The sequence below is a fragment of the Artibeus jamaicensis genome, unplaced genomic scaffold, assembly GCF_021234435.1.
Source record: "Artibeus jamaicensis isolate MK-2021 breed Jamaican fruit bat unplaced genomic scaffold, CSHL_Jam_final scaffold_369, whole genome shotgun sequence".
NCBI lineage: Eukaryota > Metazoa > Chordata > Mammalia > Chiroptera > Phyllostomidae > Artibeus > Artibeus jamaicensis.
In genome coordinates this window covers 9,127,227-9,149,406 of record NW_026522042.1, presented here as the reverse complement: position 1 = coordinate 9,149,406, position 22,180 = coordinate 9,127,227, and the positions used below count along the sequence as shown (strand labels likewise).

General features: G+C 40.4%; 1 protein-coding gene across 1 annotated transcript in view; it reads right to left on the bottom strand.

Annotated features, from left to right (window-relative positions):
• Window positions 1–22,180, bottom strand: part of FYB1 (FYN binding protein 1) — a 150,916-nt gene that overhangs the window by 101,545 nt on the left and 27,191 nt on the right. The gene's annotated exons all lie outside the window — the stretch shown is intronic.

The window sequence follows — 22,180 nt, the reverse complement described above, 5'->3', positions numbered from 1 at the left end:
CAGGGCATCTGGGGAGAAACTGTAAGGCCTTTGGCTCTGTAATCAATTTGTATAACCAGGTTGTCCCCTGCAGTGGAGGTCAAGGAGGGGGGCACTGCCAGTGAGGGAGGTGCACCCCAACTCATAGAATATTCTGGTGAAAATGCAATAGTCAAGTGAAAATCCATGTTAACAGACCACCATTGGCATAAAGTGGGATTTTTAACAAATCGTTGATGGTAAATGTACCTCCCTTACCATCCATCCATTCATTCATTAATTCATTCATTCATCAGTCATCAGTCACAAACATTATGTGCCTACTATGGGCCAAGCACTATGCTGAGACTAGACGGGTGAACAAGACAAGGCTCTTCCTCTTAGTGGTTTATAATTGTGTGTAGGTCGTGCCAGAGATGGCCACACTCCTCCTGGGATACTAGTCTTTTTGTCTGCAGCGAGGATTGGAAAATTACTGCCCCATTGCCCAATCTGGCCTGTGGCTTGTTTTGCACAGCCCCTCAAGATAATAATAATTTTTATATTTTTAAAGAGTTGCAAAAAAATTAAAAAACCCTATAAAAGAAGAACAACAACACATGACCAAGACCGTGTGTAGCCTAAAATATTTACTTTCTGGCCCTTTGCCAACAAAGTTTGCCAGTGCCTGTCCTATAGTAAGAGTACTCTTGCTTTCGAGTCAGACATACAACTAAACAGGGCAGGACATTTTCTAGCCCTTTTGGCTTCTAGAGGTGGCCATGTGACCACATTTTGGCCATGGGGTCGAAGCAGAGGAGATTTCGGTAGCCGCTGGGTGGAGTGTCCCCTCCACACTGGCTGCACTGCTGCGAGGGCCCGAGCCTCCCAGTTCATTGATGGCTCAGGGCAATGCTCTGGGGACGGCAGAGACAGAAGAGAGAAGGAGCCGGGGCACTGCACCAGGGAGCGACTCTACTGTCTCTGGATTTTGTTCGGTGGTTATGAGGAGGAGAAAAGAGAAGAAATGTTCACTTTTTTAAGTCAGCCTTAGGTTTCTTCTTTTCCCCACTAACCTTCCCATGATGCCAAAATAAAAGTCCCCCCAAATCCAGAACTTGCCAGGCCTTCCTGGAATGCACCACCAGTCTTTTTTTCCTCCCCACCTGGTTAACTCCTACGCATGCCCTATAGATCAGTGTAGGTAACACCTCCTTCTGAACTCAGCCCCTGCAGACCAGGCCCAGCATCCTTCCTCTGGCTTCTGCAATATCCTTTAGTATTGGGAGACAAGTCTGTCTCTCGCACTAGAACTTGAACTCTTTACGGGTGGAGACTGCTGCTTATTTGTCCTTGATTCCTAGCTCCTAGTATAGTGCCCGCCGCACTGAAGGTGCTTTCCAAGAATTATCGAATGAATTGGCTTGTCAGAGGCTGAGGGAAGCTTCCTGGTTTGTGGGGCAGTTGATTTCTCACACATTTAACCCAGGAAAAGATGAGTTCAGAAATTCATACCTCTGCGAGGAAGTACATTTTGCTTTCCAAAATAAGAGAGAAGAAATTACAGAGTTATAAAGATTATATTTTCAAAATGGAGTGTTTATATGATTTGGGTGTTAGTACCGCTTGCCAATATTGTTTGAAAAGTTTTGAAGATTTAGTAAAAAACCATGAGGAGAGATATAAAGACATGTTCCTGAAATACATGGAAATGTAGGTACTTTCTCAAATCTATCTTACTATGTAAAAATAAATGCGTTTTCCCTACTTTTATAAAGCTCTTCCTCACAAAGAAAAATTGTACAATAATCTTATTATTTTATAGCAATAACATGATGATGATAAAATTTTTATTTGGTTCTCCCTGTTCCTCTCTGTTATGTGGCTTATGATCAATGAATGCAAAAGCACTGTTCTTACCATAAGCCTATTTTACTATGTACCCTGGGTAGATGCAACCAGTTTTTGGAACCAGCAAATTAATGTAAGACTTTTAAAACAGCCATAATTTTACCTTCATTTAGAAAAAAGAATAGAAAATATGAGGGACATATTATCTTTGCATGTAAGTCCTCTTGGGATGGTGTTACTAAAAGGCAGAGTTGGAAAAAATTATTTGCATTATGCAATACAGGGTTATTATTTGAATATCTTCATTTCATTAAATTTGTGGTGACTTACTAAAGCTTTTTATAAATTACAAGGAAACCTGAGCAGTAAAATAAAATAAGTCTAAGGTTTCTTAAATCAAATATTAGATCTTGCATCACATATGCTGAAGAATCATAGCTAACACTTGAATATTTCTGGATATTTCATTAGATGTTTAAAGCTCTCCCCTTTCACTAGTAAGAACAATTTCTAAGTAAATGATAGCCTCAATGAATAACTCATTCTTTGTGAACTTGAATACTAGGCTTTTTCTTCCCCATCCTGTACAACACAAGAAAATACAATACCATAGGAGGAAAATGAGTGAGTTATGTAGTGAGGGTGGAGGAAGTCAGCTTACTCAACTCTAGTATCAATGTAGTATGTCACAATTTCTGTCTTCATAATCCAGGCAAATTATTTTACTCTCCCTATCTCATTTCATTCTCAACTCTACCCCAGGCTTCAGGAATCTGATGTTAATTATGCTGACCTTATTTCTATCTCATCAGCATAATTACTACCTGCAGCAATGGGCTGTTTATACCTGAGGCCTGTTAACATGCTTGTTTTTTTGTTGATCTCTAAATTAAATGATACTTATTGTTCTTACACTTTAGCAATCGTAACACTTATTTCCCTCAATTAAACATGATGAAGTTAATGTTCTAGTTCTTTAAAGGAGTAGGTGAAGACTCAGGAGTCGGTGGACTTGGACATGAAGCCAATGTCCAAGCTGGTCATTTTCAAGGAGAGAGAAGTGATCTGGGTCTGAAGGCTAAGCCAGCTCTGCTGTGCCATTTAAAGCCTCCAGTGACTTATTCGGAAAGCAAATCAGGCTCTGGCCCAGCGCTGATGGCTTCCTATCTGATAAGGATCTGAGTGTAGTGCAGAGACAGTTGAGGTGGGCTTCAATCTGCTTGCTCAGCACCGGAGTGCCTTTGGCAGGAGAGCCCAAGTCTGGCTACTGCTCTGGACTAAGGAGCAGCAGATAGAGCCCACATGAATCCATACCCTTCTGAAAGCTCACCATTGCCCTGCTGACATATGTTTGGTTATCAGCAGCTTTGTCTTTATGCCAATCACATCCCAAACACAGGTCATCAAAGGTGTGTGTGTTCCTAGATGAGTTCACTGTCTGCTATCAGAAACCTATGCCCATATGTAGGACAATTAGGATGAAGATGGATCACCATGTAGGAGAGAAGCCAAGAAACAGGCTCTGCTTATTGTCTGACTTTGAAAACTACTTCCCCTTCTTCTTGTCAAAACATTCTGCACCCAGATCCAAGATGGCAGCAAGTTAGGCAGAAGCTACACTAACTTCTTCCCAGAACCAAACTAGAATTATAACTAAGTTATAGAAAAATCATCTGGAATAAGCAACTGAAGACTAGCTGGAAAGAAGCCTCATAACTGAGGACTTCCAGAAGAAGCCACATTGAGACTGGCTGAAAGTACAACTACATGAATGGGCTGGTCAGGCTCCTGTGGGCAGCAGTGAAAATTCTGGAGGAATATCTCAGCTATAGGGGGAGGTCCCTTCTGATAAATGTGGGGTCTAAGTCCCAAGCTGGGCTCTGCAGTCTAAAGCAGCTGGTGAAAAAGCACCCATATAACATCCAGCTGTGAAGAGCAGTGGTTTTTCTGTCTGCCAGGAAGAGATGGCTAGAGATACAGCCACCCTCTTAAAGGGCCAATGCACAAAATTTCATTCACAACTACTCACCCTGGGCCCCAGTGGAGGTAGGACAGAGCCATGTGGTTCTGGTGAGAGAGATGAATGGCCAGCTGCCGGGATCCTGTGTTTAGTTACTCTCCATATTGGAGAAGCAGTCTTTCTCAGGCAGACCACTCACCTCCATGCAGCTTCAGCCTGGGGGAAACAAATAGCCCCACCCTCAAGAATACCTTCCACCCCACCCTGTGGAGCTTGAGCCCTGCTGAATACAGCTGGGGGTTCTTTCAGTGATTAAACCTAATAGACAACCTGTAGGCAGAGGCAGATCTCTGGGTGCTTTAATACTTTCGCTGATCTGTCACTGGGCCTTATGCTGTTAAAAGCCAGCTTTGGTGCACAGTTTATTCCTTTCCATACACACCCATGCCCAGCAGAGGAAGCCACAATTTTGGATCACTAATAGATCCAAACAGGTTGCCCAGGGCCAGTCATAGGCAGTGTCTGACATATGACTGAACCAGAGTCCTTCCAAAGAGACCCAGAACCAACACACCCAGTGGCCAGCTTCAGATAATATCAGAGTAGGATCCATTAAGTTTAATAAGCAGCATATCCACAGGAGGATCTCAACAGGCACTGAGTCTGGCTAAGGAGAATTCCGGTTCTTGTGATTAATGCTTGTACAGTAGCTTGTGCACTGTGCTGGGGCTGGAACCTCACAGTCAGCCAGCCTGACGGTCAATCCCACACATGAAAAGACCAGTAGCAATTGAGACTCAATAAGAACAGGAGGGTCCACATAATGTACACACAGGGTATTCCTAAGGCACCCCACTCAGGTAAACAGGAAGACTGTACCACTGGGTCTCATAAGATACCTACAACATAAGGCTACCACACCAAGACTGGGAGTCATAGCCAATCTACCTAATACCTGGACACAAAAACAAAGAGGCAGCCAAAATGGGGAGACAAAGAAACAGGCCCCAAATAGAATAACAAAAAATTCTCCAGAAAAAGAGCTAAATGGAATGGAGGAAATCAACTTATCATATAAAGAGTTCAAAGTAATGACATTAAGGATGCTCAACAGCATGAAAAAAGGACATAGAAACCACTAGAAAGAATAAATCAGAAATAAAAAACACAATATCTAAAATGAAAAAAAATACACTGGAAGGAATAAATGGTAGGTTTGATGAAGCAGAGGATCAAAGCAGGGATTTGGAAAACGAGGTAGAAAAAAACACCCAATCAGAGGAGCAAAGAGAAAAAAAGAATTAAAAAAAATGAGGATAGTTTAAGGGATCTTTGGGACACATGAAGCGTAACAACACCTGCATCATAGGGGTACCAGAAGGAGAAGAGAGAGAGAAAAAAATCAAGATTCTATTTGAAGGAATAATGACTAAAAACTTTCTTAATTGGTGAAGGAAAAAGACATACAAGACCAGGGAGAACAGAGAGTCCCAAACAAATGGACCCAAAGAGGCCCGCACCAAGACACAGCAATTAAAATAGCAAAGGATAAAGGCAAAGAGAAAATTTTAAAATCTGTGAAAGAAAAGCAGTTAGTTACCTACAAGTGAATTCCTATAAGACTGTTAACTAATTTCTCAACAGAAATATTTCAGGCTAGAAGGAATTGGCATGAAATATTCAAAGGAATAAAAAGATAGGACTTCCAACCAAGGCTACATTATCCAGCAAGGCTAACATTTAAAATTGAAGGAGAAATAAAGAGCTTCCCAGACAAAAAAACCAACCAACCAAACAAAAACAAAAAAGCAGAACAACCCCCCTTTCCCAAACTAAAGGAGTTAGTTACCACCAATTCTTATTATAAGAAATGTTAAAGTGCTTATTTGAAGAAGAGAAAGAGGAAAAGGAACAGTGAGAGGAGGAGAGGAGGAGGAGGAGGAGGAGGAAGAGGAAGAGGAAGAAGAAGAAGAAGAACAAAAAGAAAGCAGAGAAGAAGGAGGAAGGAAGAAAAGGGGGGGAGGAGGAAGAGGAGGGAAGGAGGGGAGGAAGGGGAAAAAGAAAAAAAAAAGACAGAGGATGACTCCACTCTAGGAAGACATCGAACCCAATTAAAAAATGGGAAAAGGACTTGAACAGACACTTCTCTAAAGAGGACATACAGAATATCCAGAGACACATGAAGAGATGCTCAATATCACTAGCTATCAGAGAGATGCAAATTAAAACCACAATGAGATACCACTTTACACCAGTCAGGATGGCTATAATAGACAAAACAACAAACAACAAATGTTGGAGAGGTTGTGGGGAAAAGGGGACCTTAGTTCACTGTTGGCGGGATTGCAGACTGGTACAACCATTATGGAAAATAGTATGGAATTTTCTCAGAAAAATAAAAATTGACCTGCCTTTTGACCCAGCAATTCCACTGCTAGTATTATACCCCAAGAATCCTAAAACATCAATTTCAAAGAATCTATGCACCACAATGTTCATAGCAGCACAATTTACAATAGCCAAGAGTTGGAAGCAACCTAGGTGCCCATCAGTAAACGAATGGATCAAAAAATTGTGGTACATATACACAATGGAATTCTATGCAGCAGAGAGAAAGAAGGAGCTACTACCTTTTGCAACAACATGGATGGAACTGGAAAGCATTATGCTGAGTGAAATAGGCCAGGCATTGAAGGACAAATACCATATGATCTCACCTTTGACAGGAAGCTAAAGAATAAAACAAACAAGCAAACAGAATAAAAACAAAGACACTGAAATAGAGAACAAGTGGGCAGCGACCAGAGGGGAGAGGGAAAGGAATTTAAGGGGAAAAAGGGGGAGGGATTTTGAGGAACAAGTATGAAAGACACAGGGATGAGGACTGGGGGGGGGGAATGGGAGGGAGGAGGGAGACCGGGCGGGGGTGGGGTGGGGTGGGATGGGAGAAATAGATAAAAATAATGTACTTGAAAAGTAACTAAATAAAATTTAATTAAAAAAAAGACAGAGGGACATAGTTTTAAAAATAAAATGGCAATAAACATATACCTACCAACAATCAGTTTAAATATAAGTGACTTAAATGCTCCAATCAAAAGACATTAAGTAGCTCAATGGGTAAGAAGGGTAAGAACCATATATATGCTGTTTTCAAGACATCCTCCTCCAAATTAAAGATACATACAAAATAAAAGTGAAGAGTGAAGAGATGAAATAAGATATTGCATGCAGAAGAAATGTATAGAAAGCTGGGGTATCAATACTTATATCTGAGAGTTCCTGCCAAGATGGAGGTGTAGGTAGAAACCCTTCACTTCCTCATACAACCAAAAGGAGGATAACAAGCAATCTAAAATCAATAAACAACCAAAATTGCCAGAAAATCAAACTGCATTCTTTTGGTTGTTGGAACTCCAACAACCAAAGAATTAAAGAAAAAATCAGCCAGAACAACGAGACCAGTAAAGAGGACCACGGGGGCCAACTCAGAAAAACTGCAGTGAGGTGGCTTGGGGCAGGGCTGACTGCCAGAGCTCAGAAGAGCTGTGTGGGAGGGACTGACTTAAGGGGAAAACAGACTCAGAGCTGACTGTGGGCTCCGGCTGGGGTTGCCCTGGTGAGAGATACTTCCAGTCTGACACCAGAGTCTGTTGGAAAGTGCGCTAGAGATGAACAGACAAGCTGCATTGTTCCCTCTCTGGCCCCTCCCCAACAGGCAGTGCAGCAAAGACAGTTGCCCTGCCCTGGTTGAATACCTAAGGCCCCATCCCCTTACAACCTATTAGCTGTGCCAAGACAAAAAATATGGCCCAAATGAAAGAACACAGCAAAACTTCAGAAAGAGAACTAAGCAATGAGGAGATTGCCAACCTATCTGATAGAGAATATTAAGTTCTGGTAATCAAATGCTCACAGAACTGATTGAGCATCAAAAAATGAAAGAACAAATGAAAGATTTTCAAAATAAAATAAAGCAAAATATTCAGGGAACCAATAGTGACAAGAAAAAAACCAGGATTCAAAGCAACAATTTGGAACAAAAGGAAGAGATAAACATCCAACTGGATCAGAATGAAGAAACAAGAATCCAGAAAAATGAAGAGAGGCTGAGGATTCTCTGGGACAACCTGAAATGTTCCAATATCTGAATTATAGGGATGCCAGAAGGAGAGCAAGCAATTAAAAACTTATTTGAACAAATAATGAAGAAAAACTTCCACAATCTGGTGAAGGAAACAGACTTCCAGGAAGTCCAGGAAGCCCAGAGAGTCCCAAAAAAGTTGGACCCAAAGAGAAACACACCAAGGCACATCATCATTAAGTTACCCAAGATTAAAGACAAAGAGGAAATCTTAAAAGCAGCAAGAGATAAGGAGACAGTTATCTACAAAGGAGTTCTATAAGGCTATCAGCTGCTTTTTCAAAAGAAAACTTATGGGCAGAAAGGGGCGGGAAAGAAGTATTTTAAGTCATGAAAGGCAAGGACCTACATCCAAGATGACTCTATCTAGCGAAGCTTTCATTTAGAATGGAAGGGCAGATAAAGTGCTTCTCAGATAAGATCAAATTCCAGGAGTCATTATCATCAAGCCCTTGTTATGTGAAATGTTAAAGGGACTTAACTAAGAAAAAGAAGATACAAAATATAAACAATAAAATGACAACAAACTCACAACTATCAACAAATGAACCTAAAAGAAAAGAAAAACAGTGAAAACAAAAACTAGGCAAATGGTAACTTCCACCAAGATGGAGGTGTAGGTGGAAGCACTGTACCTTCTCACACAACCAAGTTTAAAAACAACAAAGTTTTAGCAACAAAAACGCAGCCAAACCACAGAAAATTGAACTATATGGAAGTCTGACAACAACAAACCCTTCAGCCAAACTGATAAGAGGGGCAGAATCAGCAGCAGAGTGGGGTTGGGCAGGAAAGAGCCACCAGACCGACCCTGGTGTGCCGGCAGCCGTGGGCGGATCCCAGGAGTGCAGTAGCGGTTGGACCCACTGAGGGTGCAAGGTGGTGGACTCATTGAGGGCTGACCACGGTCACATATTCGCATGCAGATAAACTGGTGAAGGAGCGAGTGCTGAGACAGACCGTGCAGGCCCCAGTGGCGGGAAGCAGCAGAGGGGACTGCTATTGTCCTCTGACCCCGCCCCCACACACAACATCACAAACCAGCGACCTGGGTGGCCCCACCCTGGTGAACATGTAAGGCTCCCCTCCTCATACATAAGAGGCACAAACAGATCAAAACATGGCTCAAGAACAACTCAGAGCCCCAGAGCCAATAAATCTAAGCAATGAAATAGCCAAACTTTCAGATGCACAGTTCAAAACACTGGTGATCAGGATGCTCACAGAACTGGTTGATTTTAGTCACAAATTAGAGGAACATATGAAGGCTAAACTAATTGAAATGAGGGGAAATGCACAGGAAACCAATAGTAATGGAAAGGAAACTGGGACTCAAATCAAAGGAGTGGACCAGAAAGAGGAAAAAAAATGACCAAACAGAAAAGGATGAAGAAACAAGAATTCCAAAAAAATGAGGAGAGGCTTAGGAACCTCCAGGACATCTTTAAATGTTCCAACATCCGAATTATAGGGGTACCAGAAGGGGAAGAGGAACAGCCACAAGTGGAAAACTTATCTGAACAAATAATAATGGAGAATTTTCACAATCTGGCAAAGGGAATAGACTTCCAGAAAATCCAGGAAGCTCAGAGAGTCCCAAAGAAGTTGGACCCAAGAAGGAACATACCAAGGCATATCATCATTACATTAGCCAAGATTAAAATGAAGGAGAGAATCCTAGAAGCAGCAAGATATAAGGGGACAGTCACCTACAAAGGAGTTCCCATCAGACTGTCAGCTGATTTCTCAAAAGAGACCTTACAGGCAAGAAGGGGCTGGAAAGAAGTATTCCAAGTCATGAAATCCAAAGACCTATACCCAAGATTGATCTATCCAGCAAAGCTTTCATTTAAAGTGGAAGGACAGTTAAAGTGCTTCTCAGATAAGATCAAATTCAAGGAGTTCATCATCATCAAGCTCTTATATGAAATGTTAAAGAGACTCACCTAGGAAAAAGATGAACAGTGAAAGGACAGCAAACTCACAGTTATTAAGGACCACACCTAAAACAAAAGCAAACTAAGAGGACAGCTAGATCAGGAGTGAACCACAGAAATGAAGATCACATGGAGGGTTAGCGACAGGGGAGTGGGAGAAGGAGAAGGGGGGAGAAGGTACAGAAAATAAGTAGCATAGACAGTAGGTAGAAAATAGATAGGGGGGAGGGCAAGAATAGTAGGGGAAATATGAAATCTAAAGAACTTGAGACACGTGGTCATAAACTAAAGGGGGGAATGGTGGGGGAAGGAGTGTGCAGGGTGGAGGGGAATGAAGGGGGGAAATAGAACAACTGTAATGGCATAATCAATAAAATATATTAAAAAAACAACTAGGCAAACAACCAGAACAGGAACAGAACCAGAGAAATGGACATCACACAGAGGGATTTCAGTAGGGAGCGGGAAGGGAGGAATAGGAGGGAAAAGGTACAAGGAAGAAGAAGCATAATTAGTAGCCATAAAATAGATGGGGAGAGATAACAAATGGCATAGAAAACAGAGGACTCAAAGAACTTACATGTACAACCCATGGATATGAACTGGGGGAAGGGGAATGTTGGAAGGTTGGGGAGGCAGAGTAGAGGGGGATAAAGAGGAAAAAAACTGGGAAAACTGTAATAGCATAATCAATAAAAATACTTAAAAATACTCATATCTGAAAAAATAGACTTTAAAACCAAGACTGTAGTAAAAGACGAAGAAGGACACTACACAATGATAAAGGGAGCAACACAACAAGAGGGTATAACTCTTGTAAACGTTTATGCACCCAAGATAGGAGCGCCTAAATATGTAAAACAAATCTTGATGGACATAAGGGGAGATCTTGACAATAACACAGTCATAATTGGGGATTTTAACATCCCATTGACATCAGTGGATAGATCTTCCAGGCTGCTGTGCCCTTATTGAATAAAATCAACAAGGAGACAGCAGCCTTAAGTAACACATTAGATCAAATGAATTTAATTGATATCTTAAGAGCATTTCACCCCAAAGCAGCAGAATATATATTCTTTTCAAGTGCACATAAAATGTTTTCTAAGATAGACCACATGTTAGGCCATAGAACAAGTCTCAATAAGTTTAAGAAGATTGAGATCACATCAAGCATCTTCTCTGACCACAACGCTCTGAAACTAGAAATCAATCACAAGAAGAAAAATGAAAGACACACAAAGTCATGGATGCTAAATAACATGTTACTAAACAATGAATGGGTTAACAGTGAAATCAAGGAAGAAATAAAAAAATACCTTGAAATAAATGAAAGTGAGGATACAACAACCCAAAGTGATCTTCTTTGGGTCACAGGGAAAGCAAGTCTAAGAGAGAAATTCATATAATTATCAGACCTATCTCCAGAAACAAAAAAAAAAGCTCAAATAAACAATCTCACTTGACACTTAAAGGAACATGAAAAAAACAAACAAACAAACAAGAACAAACTGACAGTGACCTGAGGGGAGGGAAAAACAGGAAAGAAGCAGAAAGGGGTAAGCCAAGGAATATGAATAGGGGACTCATGAGCATGGATAGCAAGGGAGATTGCCTGTGGGAAGTGTGGGGGATGGGGCAGGAGAGCGCAATGGGGAAAAAGACAGGACAACTGTAAGTGAACAACGATAAAAAAAAAACAACAGCAAACAAAGACCAAAGTGAGTAGAAGGAAGGAAATAATAAAGGTCAGAGCAGAAATACATGAAATAGAGTCTCAAGAAACAACACAAAAGATCAATGAAACTGAGAACTGGTTCTTTGAAAAAAATGAGTAAGATTGACAAATCTTTAACCAGACTCATTAAGACAAAAGAGAAAAGACCCATATAAATAAAATCAGAAATGAAAGAGAAGTTAACAACTGACACCAAAGAAATACAAAGGATTATAAGAAAATATTACTAACAACTATATGCCAACAAATTGGACAATCTGGCTAATATGGATACATTCCCAGAAATATACAATCTTCCAAAGCTAAATAAGGAAGAATCAGAGAATCTGAATAGACAGATTCCAACTACTGAGGTTGAAGCAGTAGTAAAGACAGCTCCCAACAAAAATAGCCCTGGACCAAATGGTTTCACACATGGCTTTTACCAAACATTCAGAGAAGAGCTAACACTTCTTCTCAAACTATTGAAAAAATTCAAGACGAGGGAAGACTCCCAAGTTCATTTTACAAGGCCAGCATTATCCTAATTCCAAGACCAAGATAAAGACACTACAAAAAAAGAAAATTTTAGGCCAATATTCCTGATGAACATAGATGCTAAAACCCCCAAGAAAATATTAGCAAACCATATCTAGCATTACATTAAAAAACTGTACACCATAATCAAGTGAGGTTTATTCCAGGGATGCAAGGTTGGCACAATATCTGCAAATCAATAAATGCGATACACCGCATAAGCAAGATGAAGGATAAAAAACACATGATCATATCAATAGATGTAGAAAAAGCATTTGATAAAATCCAGCACCCAAAGAGACATAACAATAAAGTGCGGTACATACATCTTGATTGGATTCTGACTTGAACAAAATAATTAAATAATTTTGAGACAATTGAAGACATTTTCATGTGAGCAATAAAATGATGAAGAAATTCTTACTATTCTTAGGTGTGATAATGGTATTACAGTTAAAATGGAGAATGCCTGAATTCTTAGGAGATGTATCCTTACATTTTTAGGGGTCATTTGCCATTATTTGCACAACTTATATTCAAATGGTTCAGGAAATCACTTATACACATGTATATAATGCAGCACATGTTACCAGTGAATCTGGCTAAATGGAAGGTATACAGTTATTCACTATATTATTTTTTAAACCTGAAATACATACACAAAATAAGGAAATGTGAAAACTGGAGTGATTTCACCTAATGATTCAGATTTCTGGCTTTTCTTAAAAAGTCTGATTTCCCAGTACAGAAACGAGCTGTAACTATATTGCGTTTTGAAGTCATTGGTCTGGTCCCAGCTTTGCAACCCATGTGACAGAAGCCAACAGCCCTTGAAATTCTCTTCCCCAATTGTCTTCATTGGATCGTTGCTCTTAAAATCTAGTAAGAATGACCTAAAGGGCTCTTCCACTGGGGAAAGCCTTTCACTGTGAGAAGGTGAAATGGGAACTAAGGAACAGGAGGCTTGGGCTAGCCATATAGGCGGTGTCTTTTCCTGATACACACTCAGCCTAGTGCTTCTCTCCAAGATCAGTGACAAGATCAAAATATGAAGTGAAAGATCAAGTCAGTAGCAGGGGGTGCAGTGACTCTTATCTGGAACAATCATTCAACCGCATCTTCTGGGGTTTGGTGTCCCAGTCACAGAAGTCAAGTTGAGCAGAACTGACATTCACTGATGAATAAAAATGTAGCCCCTAAGAATCAGTAAAATCATGACAGAGACTGTCTCTGTGAAGCAAAGCTGTGAAACAGAACTAAGGAGGAATGGTGACTGACATCAACCTTGTACACGAGTGTACTATTCATTATACTGTTTGTTTCATACTAGAAAAGACTTCAAACAAATGACAAAATTCTTGGTGACAAATCCATTGGCATTTGTTATATATATTTGTGTGTGTGTGTGCTTTTTTCCCTATTTTTAAATTTCTCAAAAACCAAGTTGCTTCTGCCTCACACGGGACAGAAGAATCTCACGTATCCATCCCACCGACATCTGACTTTGGAAACATTGTCCCCTGCAGCAATGTGCCGTCAGTCTCCTTACAGAAGGAAGAGGAAGTAAAATCAAAAGGCTGTAGTTTTCCTGACTACTAAGAACCACGGATTTTATTTTGAAATCATCAGGATGAAGGCTTTTGATCCAGTATTTCCCCTTAATTTCCCAAATGGCTAGAGAAAGAGGCTGGAAAAGGAAAATACAAGACAAAAAAATGTGTGATATCTTCTTTATGTATGACATCGTTTTTCTTCTTTTTGATTCAGGAAGCTGATAAAGCAAGATCCCTTACTTATGATGTAATCTCCCCCCATTTTTGATTTTGGAAGCTGGTAAAATTGAAAAACACAATTGATGACTCCTTTGAGATTTTAGCTAAATAGGCTTTTCTCACTAAAATTAGAATCCTCAGCATTGCAAATGGGATAGTAAAGGGGCATAACGTGGAGCATCTCACCTCTCTGGGGATAGGATGTGGCTGCTACATAAAGACTGGGGTCAGTCCCACCTCCTGGGCCAGATGGAGCTGGGCTGATGAAAAGAATCTGGGACTCAGGGTCCCAGGAACAGTGAACTGAGTCTTTGAGAAGACAGGGGCTGATACTCTCTTACACAAGGAAAGACTCAACACACCAGTAGGACTAGCAACCCTGTTGGAATAAGACTGAGTTCACAATATCCTACAGGTTGACAAATAGAGACTGCTGGCTTTCTGCACAAAACGTTACACTATTTTGTCTGGTAGGCCCAGTCCCTACAGTGTGAAGGGAGAGTCTATGAAAGGAGAAAACCTGAGGAAATATGTGGGTGTGTGTAGAATTCTGTAGCGTTTTTCAAGTCATGAAGTTGGTGAGTCAGTTTGCCCTCTACAGCTGTGTGGCTGGCTCTGGGGCTGTCCTGCCTAGATCAGTGTTTGAAGTCTCTGGTCCCTACAGCATGGGATAGCCAGCAATGACTGGGCCACATTTGACCACTTGACTGAGAGTGGTTCCTATAACACCATAGCATCCAAGGTCTGAGACTGAGATATAGCATGTTTCAAAAAAAAATTAAAGCTGTACAAGACTTTTTTTTTTTTACAAATGAAATCTGTGTTTAAAAAAATACATAAATTCTAAAATCACTCTAGTAGAGGCAGGGGTGGGTATGTAAGAACCAACTACTTTCTCTCCCCTAGCCCTCTGATACACCTCTTTTGAGTTCCCAGGATTCATCAGAGCATTTCAAAATTACTGGTTAAAGTATCTGTAGAGAGAGTGGAAGGACTGATTGCTCCAGCACAATCCTGTACAGGTAGCTTTGTATTTTAAAAGGAAAATATACTCGCTTTACAACATGATATTGATTGATATTGAGTAGAAAAAGGAGGAAGGTGACGATGAGGAAGAGTAAGAACCGTTGATCCAGAAGGACTTACTAGGGGAGGCTTTGTGATGACACAGAGAACCATGCTTAGCTCAGAGCCAAAGGAACAGTTCAGGCTGCCAGGCCCGACTGTTGTTGCTTCAGGTTGTTGCTGTGTTCACTGGACAAGCCCCTTCCTCATTTTAAGCCTCCAATTCAAGTACTGCATTAGATAATGTATGCAAAAGCATCTGGCACAGAGCTTAGCATGTGGCGGGTATGGAATAAATGTTGGGTCAACCTCTTGCTTCTGAACGTATGTGGTACCCTTCAAGCTGCAGGGCATTATGTCAGACACTATGGTCAAGGATGAATAAGGCAAATCTCTATTCCCAAAAATCTTAAGGCTATTTGGAAAAAGAAACAACATACTTCTGGAAAATTTATAGTACAATGACTATTGCAGTGCAGTTTATGTTAAGTGCCAAATAAGCTGTTCAGATCTGAGCAATTACTGTGCATTGAAGTGATCCTGAATGCTGCTTGGGGTATGGAGGGGATTTGGTGGGATGAGAGACCAAGAGAACAGTGTTAACTAAGTGAGAAAGAGGGACAAGGAGGAGCATGAAGGGTACGTTATCCTCAAAATTCTTGCCACATGGCTGGAAGGTGAAAAAAAGTACAGCTAAGTAGTTCTCTTTCACGGACTGGGGAACTGGGACTGGGAAAGCTCAGTTCTCACCGAGTCAGCAATCCCCAGCTGTCCCTCTCCAGCTCTTTCAGTCATTAGACAACATTTGCCATCAGCCTTAAGTGGCATGCCATTGAAAGGGTGTCTAGGTAAGGTTGGGTCACCCACGTAACAATAGATTTTCACATGGGTGATGGGACTTGGAAAGTGATTGTAAGTAAGATGCAAGACAGAAGGAAGCTACAGGGATGGATGCAGAGGATTATGTCTTCAAACTGTTTGGCCGAGATCTGAGCTCTTGAGAGATGGATAAGTATAGGGTAATTAGGAGTGGTGAGCTTTCTGAGCCAAAGATAAGAGAGGTTAAAAGATGGAGACTGAACAATATCTACTTGAGAACTCACATACCAATGCCCTTCTACAATCACTTTTTACTGTAATGGACATGGCATTCTTGTACAAAAAAGGATCAATTTAATATAAATTAGCATGTGAAAATCCTAAAAACATGGCATGTGAAGCTAAACAAGCCACTGGGAAGATAAATCAGGGCTGACTGTGGCACCAGTCTAGCCATTGTCTTTGCAAAAACCCACAGATAATGTGCGTCAAGTCTCAGAAATGGTATCAGTGTGCTGCGACCACACACCCAACCTCAGCCAAGGCTGCCAACCACCTTCTCAAATTAAAACAGACTCACCCACCTTCTCAAATTAAAACTGAGTTCTCATTTCAAACCATTGTAAGGGCGACTTTTTAGAGTAAATATTTTATGGAACAAAACAATTTGTATGCAACTGAAAAGAACTAACAAATATTTGGCTGGGCAAATGAATGGTTTGGTTTATGAGAGAAGAGTGAAGTGAGACTTGGTTGTAGCCTCCAAAAAGCCAAGTGTAGTCAGCTGGTCGGATGAAGAGCTGTGGTCAGCATCTTTAGCGGGCTTGTGGGCAGCTTAGAAGCAGGGTTCTACTTGTCTTTCCCTCCATCAGTGAATCACTCTCTGGGAGTCTGGTTGTCTGTTTGCACGCGCCATACTCTAGAGCAGCGGCTCTCAGACTCTGGTTTCCAGGCCACTGTGCATGCTTAGAAATTACTGGAGGTCCCCAAAGTGCTTTTGCTAACGTGGATAATAACTGAGAAATGATCACTTATTTATTCATTTAAAAATGACAATAATAAATGATTACACAATAACATGAATAACACTTTCATGAAAATTCTATTTTCCAAAACAAAACATTTAGTAAGAGACACAGCACTGTTTTATACTTTGGCAAATGTCTTTCATGTGTGGTATAATATAAAACAGCTATGTTCTCATGTTTGCTCTGCATTCAATCTGTTGTGACATGTTTTGGTTGAAGTATATGAAGATATGGCCTCAAAGGGAAGAATATCTTCATAGCCTTTCTGTATAATTATGTACCCTCTGAAAAATTCCACTGAACATTTATGAGAGAATGAGAATGAAAAAGACACATAACATCTTAGTATTATTATGTATGTAGTATTGACCTTGTGAGTTCCTTAAAAGGCAATTGGTGATCCCCAGGGGCTTGGGACCACACTGGGAGAACCCCTGCCCTGGCCTTTCTCTAGCTTATATGGGCCAGATGGATTTCCAGGGAAATAGAGTTTCCTGTTGCCTGTGGATTTTTTCAAGTAGATGAAGTATGGACTCCAAATGTTTGATATTCAACCTTATTTCTAAGTCTTCCAAAAAAAAATTTCCTACCTCATTCCAAAACAACTGCCCCAACCCACAGCACACTTATGTAGGATGGTCTGACTATGAGGAATCTGTGAAAAGGTCATTTATCAAGATCGTTTTGTTTTTCATTGTATTTGTGTCTTTATTAAAATATTGATACTTAAAAGCCTTAAAGCCAGGCATGGAGATGCATTTGTTCATCTTATTTAATTTATACATACAAAAGTATTTACTGGTTATCTGCCACGTGGCCAAGTCCTAGGTAATCGGATTGTAGTTGACCCTTGAACAGCTTGGGGGTTAGGGATGTAGACTCTTTACTCAGTAGAAAATACATGTATAACTTTTGAGTCCCTCAAAACTTAACTACTAACGGCCTACTGCTAACCAGAAGCCTTACCAATAATATAAACTGTTGACTGACATATATTTTGTATGTTACATATATTAAATACTGTACTCTTACATTAAATGAGGTAAAAGAAAGCATTATTATGAAAAGCATAAGGAAGAGAAAATTGCACTGTAGTACATATCAATACCATAAGTTTATGCTGTCTGTTTACAACATGAACTATGTGTCAGCACCTATATCAATATTGTCTTATATGATACAAAATATTGTAGATATTATATGTACAACAAACACTAGAGATCAAAATAAAAAGATGATGTTAAAAAATTGTATTTATTTATTTACAGGTATAACAATTCAGGCATTGATAATGAAGAAGTAACAGTACAGCCTAGTGCAGTCTATGTGACTGCCTCTTGGTAGTGGGGAAATCTCCAAAATTTTTTCTAATATATTTATTGAGAAAAAAACTTGAGTATAAATGGACCTGTGCAATTTAAACCCATGCTGTTCAAGGGTCAACCACATAAGACTGAAGCAACAGTCCAGTTCAGCCAAGAAGCTCACAGTCCTTGAAATATGAAGAGATAATTACAAAATCACACAGCTCACAAGCACATTCTCTGCAAGAAAAGAGGCCAACATGGCTTCTTGGCAATGGAGTTGCTTTCCTGTTCATATTAGATGTAGGAATGAAGGCAAGAACTGATGACTGTCAGAAAGCCTGCAATGAAACAGCAGTTATGATAACACCCCAAGGAACAGCTATTCCTTTCACAGTCAGCTCAGGATCTTAAAAATATTTTTCTTGAGAAATGAACAAAGGTGACATTTTTACCCTCTGGACTTAGAAGTGGGTCAGTGCACGTTTCGAAAATAAACAACTCCTGGCTGACTTCATGCAGATGTCATGCACAGCTGTCCAAGCAGGCGCAGAGCAGTGTCGACAATTCACCGCACGTTTATATTCAAGCATTTTGGCAGAATTCATGAAACACAGACAACTTGTGCATAAAATGGTTTGCTTCTCTTTCTGCTATTCAAATCTTTACTTTTTAAAACATATTATGGTACCAGATAACAGTATCTGAATAGGAGCTGCCATCTTTACTCAATGAACACTTGTTAAAAAATGTTGAATACTTACTAGGTGCGAGGTGTTATGTTGAGTGAATAATGATGGATAAAGCCCTAACTTATGATAGCTACTTATTGACAGGAACTCTGAGCTAATATGCCATCAGCTGCTATGAATTACATCAAACACATGTATTTCTTAACAAAACTGTTGATATGCTTCTGGAGTAGTACTGCCCACAGGATTACTTGTAATGTAGACATGTCCTGTATCTGTCTTGTCCAATATGGTAGCCATTAACCATATTCTGCTACTGAGCACTTAAAATGTGGATAATGCAATGGAGAAACTGAATTTTAAATTTCATTTATTTTTAATTAATTGGAATTTAACTAACCACATAGGCTAGTGACTATAGTACTATATAGTACAGTTCTAGAGGACCAGAACTATACAAAATATAGAGGTTTGTATTCTAAACTTCTCAGCCACATGAATGCTAGGCATGTGATAGGATTTTAAAAGATACTTTTATGTTAAATTGTATTATTCATATTGTTTTTGAGGCTCAAATCTGGGTTAATGTGAAGATCAACAGGCTACTTACTTGGCTCTAAAGCTAAGAATAGATTTGAGAACAATGACTAGAAGTTTTATGTGACTAGATCTCTAAAGTTATCAGAGCATTTTTGAAAATCAATTGAACACTATGGACTATCATAGATTAAAGAAGGCTTTGGGGGTTTTTGATATTACAATAATCTATGAATTGAAAATTAAGCAAATAACTCTGGTGAGAGTGGAATAGCAAATGCAGAAATTAAAGACCACATTTGGCAGACAAAAATCAGGAGGGACAGCTCAGGTGCAGAGGTCCCACTTGAGGGGCCAAGTATCCCAGGTCCATAACGACCCCTAGCCCAGGGTTCTAGCACCTGGAAGAGAAGTCCCTACAATATCTGGCAGTAAAAATGAGTGGGGATTGTGGCTGAGTGAGACAGAGTTCCAGAAGTTCCTATTAAAGGACTCCCATGAACAGACTAAATGGGACTCACTCACCCAAAGTTCCACCCTTGACATACCTGGACACACCGGGAGGAGCTGAGTTGTATAGTATTGGATGAGAGCTGGAAGGACAACATTCTCCCAGACAGAAATGCTGGCAGATTGTTCCTTTTCTGAGCCTTCCCATCACAGAGTTGGTAGGTGGGCATAATATCTGAGTCTCCATCAACCTGGCTAATGGGTTAGCCCCACCCTGGTAATTCCCTGGGGCCCCATCCCACACAACTGGCCAGTCCACTCAAGCCATTTCCATACAAATGGCCTGTCTTGGTCTATGCTTCAGACTTTTCTAAAATCTCTCAAATAAGCAGAATGTGGCCCTGGCGTGCTTTATACCTCTCACTAAGTGGCTCCAGGCCTGGCACTCATGGCAGCTATTCCTGGTTTTCAGGCTGGCTTCTCCTGGGCACCTCTAAGCCCAGCAGAACTAGCAATCATTGGCGGGTCACGTTGTAGCTTATGCCAGGTGGCTCCAGACTGAACACTGGCAATAGGTAACCTTGTCCCACACCCCACTAGGGGCTCCAGAGCCAGCAACCCAGTATAGCTTCAAATCACATTGCACTACCACTCAACCATCTCCATAGCTACTCACTCAAGAGGCAGACTCAGCAAGCACCAGAGCCCCACCAAAGTAATTCCTGCTTCATGGGGTGGGATTCGGCACAGCTGATCCTCTGCAGTGTTCATAGCCAGTCCTCACAACTGAATGGCCTGGGGGCAAATCTCTCCCATAGTGGTGCCAACAGCACCAATTACAACAGGAGGGTGTACATAGCCCATGAGTTTTGGGGGGTGTACCTGGAGAACCCAGCTCAGGTAAATGGGGAGGTTGTACCAGTGTATGCTATAGGACACTTATGACATTAGGCCACTCTACCAAGCTCAGAAGATGTAGCAGTTCTACCTAGTACACAGAAACAAGGATAGAGAGGCTGCCAAAATGAGGGTACGAAGAAACATATCCCAAATGAAAGAACAGAACAAATCTCCAGAAAAAAACTAAACAAAATGGAGACAAGAAATCTAACAGAGTTCAAAACACTGGTTATAAGGATGCTCAATGAACTTAGGGGAAGGGTAGATGAACTAAGTGAGAACTTCAACAAAGAGATAGGAAACAAAAAATAACCAGTCAGAACTGAAGAATACATTAATTGAAATGAAGACTACATTGCAGAGAATCAACAGCAAAGTACATGAAGCAGAGGATCAAATAAGAGATTTGTAAGATAAGAAAGCAGAAAACACCCAATCAGTACAGAAAAATCAAAAAAGAATTTAAAAAAATGGGGATAATTTAAGAAGCCTCTGGGACAACTTCAAGCATACCAACATTCTCATCATGGGGGTGCCAGAGGGAGAAGAGAAAGAGTAATAAATTAAAAACCTGTGTGAAAAAATAATGACAGAAAATTTTCCTAACCTTGTGAAGAAAATACACATGCAAGTCCAGGAAATGCAGAGAAAACAAACAAGTTGAGCCCAAAGAAGGCCACACCATGACACATGATAATTAAAATGCCAAAGGTTAAAGACAAAGAGAAAAATCTTAAAAACAGCAAGAGAAGAGCAGTTAATTATCTACAAGGGAGCTCCCATAAGACTGTCAGCTGATTTCTCAGCAGAAACTTTTCAGGCCGGAAGGGATTAGCACAACATATTCAGAGTGATGAAAAGCAAGGATTTACTAAAGATTACTCTACCAACCAGAGCTATCATTTAGAATTGAAGGACAGATAAAGAGTTTCCCAGAGAAGAAAAAGCTAAAGGAGTTCATCACCACCAAACCAGCATTATATGATACATTAAAGGGTCTTCTTTAAGAAGGAAAAATAATAAAAAATATGAATAACAAATTGATAATAAATATCTATCTACCTTTACTTTAAATGATAAAATCTTTTCATCTGTAACAATATGATGGACCTAGAGCAGTGGTCCCTGACCTTTTTGGCACCAGGGACTGGTTTCATAGAAGACATTTTTCCATGGACGAGGTGGGTTGGGGGAGACAGGTAGCAGAGCTCGGGTGGTAATGCAAGTGAAACTTTGCTTGCTTGCCTGCCCTCACCTCCTGCTGTGTGGCCCAGTTCCTAACAGGCCACAGACTAGCACCAGTCTGTGGGAAGGGGGTTGGGGACCCCTAAACTAGACAGTATTGTACAGAGTGAATTAAGACAGACAGAGGAAGACAAATGTCATATAACTTCATTTATATGTGGATTCTAAAAAACAAAATAAACAAGCAGAACAAGAACAGAAATAATAGATACAGAAAAGTTTCGTGGTTGCCAATGGGAGAGGTTTGGGGAGGATAGGTGAAAG